Below are 7,642 nucleotides of genomic sequence, written 5' to 3'. Positions count from 1 at the left end.
TAGGAGAGAGAGGAGAGAGAGGAGAGAGAGGGAGAGAGAGGAGAGAGAGGAGAGAGAGGAGAGAGAGGAGAGAGAGGAGAGTATTGTTGAGGTTTTGGCCATGAAGAAACATGTCTGCCTTTTGGTTAGCTTTTTTTTAAAATATTTTATTTAAAATTTTTATCCATCCGTAATTATGAAAATACTGAAATCAAATGTTAATATCAGTTTGATTTATCATACTATAAATGCCCAAATACCCATAGAGTAAGAGCAAAGAAAGATAAAGAGAAGATGCCACGTACCACATGGTTCTAACCATTTACATTTTTAATTCTTCCAAGGAGGTTAATGAAGTTCTCAAAGTTTAGGGAAAATATCTAAAAATTTATACCCTCAGTTTGTAATATGGGGGACAAATTTAAAAAAAAAACAACCCTATTTATTTCTTGAACTGTAGTAACCATCTCAAGGGGAACACAACAATGTATTTCTGCATTCCATTGCTCCATACCTAGAGGACAGTCGGATTTCCAAGTTACTGCTATATATTTTCTTGCTTCTGCTAATGCAATCTTCACAAATTCTTTTTGAAATACAGTTAATTTCAATTTTATCCCTACCTAATAAAAACATTAGGTTTTGTGGAAATTTAATTCCGGAAACCTGTTCTAAAAAAAGTTACAAATTTATCCAGAAAGTCTCACTTTTGGACAGCACCAAATAGAGCAGTGGTTCTCAACCTTTTTCCTTCTACTCACATGCCACTTTAAGTAATCTGTATTTCACAAGTGCTCTGTGATTAGTAAGGGATTGCTTAAGGTGGTATGTGAGTGGGAAGGGAAGGTTGAGAATCACTGCACTAGACCCAATTGTTACTGGAATATTTTGCTTGAGAACAACTGTCATTGGCCCATTTCCTTTGGAGTTATGAAACTGTGCATACAAGTCAATTAGGTACGATTAAAACAGTGGTTTTTAACCTTTTTCTTTCCACCCACATACCACCTTAAGCAATCTCTTACTAATCACAGAGCACCTATGGCATAGGGAATACTTCAAGTGGTATGTGAGTGGAAAAAGGTAGAGAACCACTGGTCTAAAGGGGCATTATCATACAATATATTACAGATGAAACAAGAACCAATGTGCTCAAATGCAAACACTGAGGGTGAAGATGCATCACAAGAAAAGCAAATCAGTGAGATACCAAAACAAGCATTTCAATTAAGGAGATGACTATTTTGCAAGCACCAGATTGACACAGTCAACTGCTGACCAGACTGTGCCATCACCAAGGCAATCCACTTCTATCACTAGTCTCACTTACTCCTTGAGAGCCTGAGTCCAAGCCCATCAGGTCTAGACTTCACAATTCCAATCCAATCTTGGCTAGTTTCCCATGCATCATACTACAAATTACAAGAAAACTGCAAAGTTTCAGTTCTCCACACTGAGAAGATTCCAACTCATGCTACCTCAGACTCCTCCCCCATTCCACCCCCCCCCAAAAAAAAGGGACTCACTTAGGAAAGGAGGAAAAGAACTTTTAAGCAGCCACATAATATCATTCATGGAAAATGAAATCTACACTTTGTGATTCTCCTCCTGGACTTTTTTTTTGGGGGGGGGGGGGGAAATTACCCATCTTATCCATAGAATAAATTTCTCATTCCAGAAAAATCTATGTACCTTTTTCAAAAAGTGATGTCATAATTCTCCTCCAAACCGATATTTGTTGTTAAGATGGTGGCATTTAGTTTACATCCTTCTCTATTATCTGGACCACTTAACTTTAGTTTCATTATTAATATCCCCACATTTACCATTAACCATGTCCTTTAGAGGCAACTTCCTCACCAATTATAATCTGCAACTTACCATGTGCTTCTTTTCATATTTTGCTTGGCTTTGATGGGAACAATTAAAACTGAAAGTGTCAATTTCATGTCAAAAATCGGAGCACAAACAGACCTTTCAGCCCACCTTGCCACCCCAATAATTAAACAAACATTCATCGGAACCAAATCCAATATCCAGCATTTGGCTCCTAGCATTCTACACTTTGGCAAATCAAGTGCTTATCCAAATACTTTATGTTGAAAATCTGCCTCCACCACCCCCTCAGGCAGTGTTATAAATTCTAACTGCCTATAGGTTTAAAAAAAAAATCGCACACCTACTCTTAATTTATCACTTCTCTTATACACAACCCCTCATTTTCCATACAGATCCTCTAAGTGGAAAGATTGTTAGCTATTCCTTTCAATTTTGTACACTTCAATCAAGTGACACTTAGCTTCCTCAATTCCAAAAGAAACTGAGCATATTCAGAACTTTTCTTGTAACAGAAACAATCCGATCCAGAAGGATCTTTGCTACAATCATTTCCTTCCTGTCATGAGGTGCACATCAAACTCCACCTCTGGCCAGACCAATAAATTCTTAATTGTGTAACAAATGACACATTTTCTGTTCTGTCCTGGCTAATGAACACAAATAGCCTACATAACTTTATAATTAAAAAAAATTTCCCCCCTGAGCATTATCATTTAAAATTTTTATAATTAGAGATGCTTTGCCTTAACCAGCCTCAACTTTTATAGGAACAATATAAATCTGCAAGCAAAAATCCTCTCCTCTGAAAACCTATATATGGTCAACTCAAGAGTTGCATTAGCATTGTTTTCAAAAATTGTTACAGCCTTGTTCCAAATTATGGGTGCATGGGAAGTGCCACAATTCTTGATGTCAAATTAGGAGAACATTTTAAAAGCTCACTTCACTATTTGGAATCCATCCTCAAATTATAACTACTACAATTATTCAAGGTCAGTCATCTCAGCCTCAAAATTAACATCTTTAGCTGCTTAATCTCACGTCCATTCTAGTTACAAGTTAATATGTGTGATAATATTCACAATGTGCAATGCAGAAAATGAAACTGCTCAAATTGAGCAGCTCATGTTGCAGATAGGCAACATTCAGGCAAGCATTGATAAATGTCAAATAATATTTGTATTTGTACCATACAAATACCAGGCAATTAGTCTCCAACTAGAGCCTCACTGAATATTGTAACCTTGATGTTCAAGTGGCTCCCCCTTCAACATCCACAAGTCATTTACCAACTACTTCTACATAGTAGAAGTAGAGAGCATGGTGGAATATCTGCTTAGGCAAGTGCAACTCCAGCATTCATTCATGTAACTCACTAACATCCACAATAGAAGCAAGAAGGTAGATCATTCAGCCTTTTCTTCTCCACAATTCAACAAGTTAATGACTTTGAACCACATCCCTTTATTGCCCAGCCTCAATACACTTAGCAATAATAGAACTTCCTGTCCTAATGGCTAAAAAATTTCAAGGAATTCACCACTCTGGTTTGGGTGTGAGAATTTGACCTTACCCACACACAGAGGAAGCATCTATGCATCTGCCCAACTAAACTCAACTTTTTGAATGTTTCATTTAAAGGGTGTATGGCCATACAAAGGGACTTAGCCATGATTTGGCTGAGGTCTCAGTGAAGAATACCAAATAGACAGTCAAAATTTGAAAATCAAGATTTATTTCACCAATAATGGATAAAACTAGCATGAAGAAGCCAAGAAAGTTGAAGAAGCTCCTATTCAACGGGGAGCATCCGAAAGGAAGCGGTGCAAAAATGGCTACAGGACTGGCAAAACCATGTAAAACTAAGTAGTTGGGTCAACAATTGAGCATCATCCTGGAAAGAAAAATGGAGAATTTGAGAAACTGATTCACAAGTGTTGAAATGGTGGAGAGAGATGACAAAGAAAATGACTGAAATAAAAGATTGTTGAGCTGATGGAGAGAATGAGTGGAGGTTTTGGGGTGGGAAGAAGGCCAAAGAATGGGAGTCAGATAAACAAGGACTGGTTGACAAAATTGACGATATGGAGAACTTTAGCCGATGAAATATTGTCCGAATTACTGAACTAAAAGGAAGGAATCGAGGGAAGGGACCAGTGAACTTTTTTCAAAAATGGATCCCCAGGTGTTGGGAGCAGACAAATTTAGAGAAAAGCTGCATATTGAGAATGCCGGCGATCAGAGACCAAAGCCAGTTCTGGTGAGACTTTTAAGCTACCGAGAACAGGAGATAATTCTGGGAACAGCATACAATTACTTTAAGCAAAATAATGGCCTGCCTGAGGTTAATCATGAAAAGGTACTATTTTTTTTTCAAGATTTTAGTCAGGCCTTGATTAAACAAAAAGAAATTGAAGATGTGAAAAGATAGCTACGTGTTTAAAAACTTGAAATACTCAATGACTGAGGGTTGAAATAGTGGAAGGGAACCAGAATTTTCACCACATTCTTGAATGTGGTGGAAGACTTTCGGCGAAGATTATAAAGAAGATAGATCAAGGTTGCTGAGGGAGAAGTTTGTGAAAATATTTATCATGGAACTAAGTTGTTATCTTGTAATTATTGTTTAAAAGTAAAGCGTATAGAAATGTTCAAGGAAAACTCAGTAAAAGGAAAAAAAAATCTGGGAAAAGTGGTTAGCGGTCGAACAGGGAAAATGGCACCTGGAAATGAATAGCAAAAAAAAAGTGTGCCAAAGGGAGGGGCTCTTCTTCCTCAAGAGATTTCACTGTCTTTTGGGGCTCTACATATACATCACCATCTGGGCAGGGGCATTGTGTTTTTCTTAAAGGGAAGGATTACTATTATTTAGTCAAAAATGTGACTGCTCAAAAAAATTGTTTTAAAAAAAATATGGATAGCTTCTGGGCAGCACAGCCTGAAGTATGGTTCCAGCAAATAGAGGGACAGTTCACCCTGCACCCCAATGACACCCGTTACTACCACGTGGTGGGTGCCCTTGACCAAGCCACAGCCACCAAGATCACAGATTTCTTGAAAAGCCACAACAGGGCAAGTACGATGCCATCTGAGAGATTTTAACCCCCACCTTCGGGCTGTCTGAGCGCAAATACATAGCCTGTCTGCTGCATATGGACGGTTTGGGGGATAGGGCCCATCAGACCTAATGGGTGACATTCACCCTACATGATGGCCATACCCCCTACTTGCTTTTCAAGAACGGTTCTTGAAAGGTTGCCATGTGTATTATCAATTAAGATCTTTTGTAAAACAGATATGTGGTCGTCATATGATCTTACTTGCCTGATTCTAATTTTGAGGAATATGTACTTTCAATACCAAAAAAGGGATATATATCTGATTTGTATTGTATTTTACAAGAAAACCGAAAGTAAAAAAGATTGGGATAAAGATAAATTGAAATGGGAAAAAGATTTAGGTTTTACAATAGCTGAAGAAGCCTGGATGCAAATTTGCCAGAATAGTATTCGGAAATTAATTAATGCTAGATTAGCGATGATTAATTATAATTTTATACATCAGTTATATTCAACACCGGAGAAACTAAAAAAGTTTGGCCTTAGTAAGTCGGATTGCTGTTTTCGTTGTGACCAGACAGCTAATACTTTTTTTGCACACTGTCTGGCTTTGTGATCGATTGCAACAGTTTTGGAAAGGTATTCAATCTATACTTAATAATTTATATAATATCTGTCTTGTATTAGATCCTAATATATTTTTATTAGGGAATATGCAATCACTAATTGATTTAGGTTTAAAGGATTATCAGATTTCCTTTATCTATTTAGCTTTAGCTGTGGCCAAGAAATGTATAGCACTTACTTGGAAAGATAGAAATATATTAACTTTAGATAGGTGGCATTTGGAGATGAAATCCTGTTTGACCATGGAAAGGATATCTTTTTCAATTCAGGATAGGATGTCTTTTTATAGGTCAAAGTGGACTCTGTTTGTTAAATATATGCATTTAAGTTTGCTTTAAATATGTTTTTAAGTGTGATATTTTAGTATTGATAACTTTTTTTTGTTAGTATCTTTACTTGTTATGTTTTATCTTTTTTTGTAAGTGGGCTTTTTTTTCTTATATATAATATTGTTCATTTTATTAACTCTTCACTCTTTATTTTGGGGGGGGGGTTAGACTAATTTTAAGTTAGGTTATTAATGTTGTGTAATAATCATTGGGGGGGTTAGTTTATTTAGTTTACCGATGTGGTACTGTAATTTTATTATCTTATTTTTTTTTTAAATGTAATCTTCTATTTTATTCATGTTATAAAATCTTAAATAAAGTTTAAAAGTTGCCACAAAATGTCCGGATGATGGTCCTGGGAAACTACTTCAGTGACCCACAAAAAGTAGCAGAGAAACCAGACTCCCTGCTGGCTGAAAGGGAAACAGACATCGCACTCCACGAGACGCACAATGCCACCCCAGCACTGCAGCATGTGAGCAGGCAATGGCAACAAATACCCAACTGCTAACCAACCGAACGACCAGCCATGTGGACAACAGATACCTCCAGTCAGCGGTGGGGTGCAGCGGCCCGGCCCATTGATGTCTCTCCCCATGCACATTCCTGGGAAACACCAAAAGCCAACCATCATTAATGGCTGCGTCAGCCAGCCACCTTAACAGCCTCCATGTCCAAGAATCCCTTTCTAGCCACTGTGTCTTAGTGGACATGGGCAGAAATCAGCGTGCTCCCCCCCCCTCCCCGACCATAACCGACTTCCACAACAGCCCAGCAACTAAAGGCCGCCAACAATTCAGACATATGAACTCATGCCACTTGCACTATCCCCCTCCGCTTTAGGAACAGCCATTTTAAATGGACCTTCACTCTGGCAGCAGTTCAACAGCCACTCCTTGGCACAGATTTTCTACAAGCCAACTAACTGCTAGTGGATGTTAAAAGGCCACAGATTAGTGCATGCCACAGCATTCCAGATCCTCAAACTAAAGGGGAAGGAACCTGCCACCTCACACTTGCATTCAGTGATGTCAGCTGACGACAAGCTTGTGCAAATCATCCGAATTTCCTGCCATTATCTACGTTATCCAAGATCAAGCATGGGGCAGACACCACATTCTTACTACTATTCTGCCCCTTCATTACACAGCGCGCCGCCTCCCCCAGAAAAACGGCCTCACAAAATGTAGCAGCTCGGCATTGTACGCCGCTCTAACAGCCCCTGGGTTTCCCCACTCCACATGGACCCTAAAGCTACAGGAGGGTGGAGGCCATGCAGGGACTACAGACACCTCAATAAGGCCACAACACCTGACTGCTACCCTGTGCCCCACATTCAGGACTTCACTGCACATCTACAAGGGGCACAAATCTTCTCCAAGATAGATTTAATTCAAGGCTACCTCCAAATCTTGGTCCACCCAGAGGACATTGTGAAAACAGCCCATCATCCCATTTGGCTTATTTGGATTTTAAAGGATGCCTTTTGGACTGAAAAATGCAGCTCAAAGATTCCAATGATTAATGGACACTGTGGTCCGGGATTTAGACTTAATTTTCGTCTCAGACATCATCCTAATTGCCAGCTGCAACCAGACCAAACATGCCACTCATGCAAGACTGCTGTGCAATAGAATGAGTGAGTATATGGGGTAATTATTAATCCAGCTAGGTGCAAGTTTGGAAAAGAGGTAATCAACTTTCTGGGCCACTGCATTGACAGGCATGGTACTAGGCCACTACCCGAGAAATTAGAGGCCATTAAATCTTTCCTATCGCCTACAAATGTTAGGGGCCTTCAGGAATTCA

General features: G+C 38.9%; 1 protein-coding gene across 14 annotated transcripts in view; it reads right to left on the bottom strand.

The window, feature by feature from the left end:
* siah1 (siah E3 ubiquitin protein ligase 1) overlaps positions 1–7,642 on the bottom strand; it is a 41,065-nt gene that overhangs the window by 24,482 nt on the left and 8,941 nt on the right. The window lies entirely within an intron of this gene.

Source organism: Narcine bancroftii, chromosome 10 (assembly GCF_036971445.1).
Source record: "Narcine bancroftii isolate sNarBan1 chromosome 10, sNarBan1.hap1, whole genome shotgun sequence".
Lineage (NCBI taxonomy): Eukaryota > Metazoa > Chordata > Chondrichthyes > Torpediniformes > Narcinidae > Narcine > Narcine bancroftii.
Note: the sequence above shows the minus strand (reverse complement) of the source record. Positions and strands in the feature narration are given on the sequence as shown.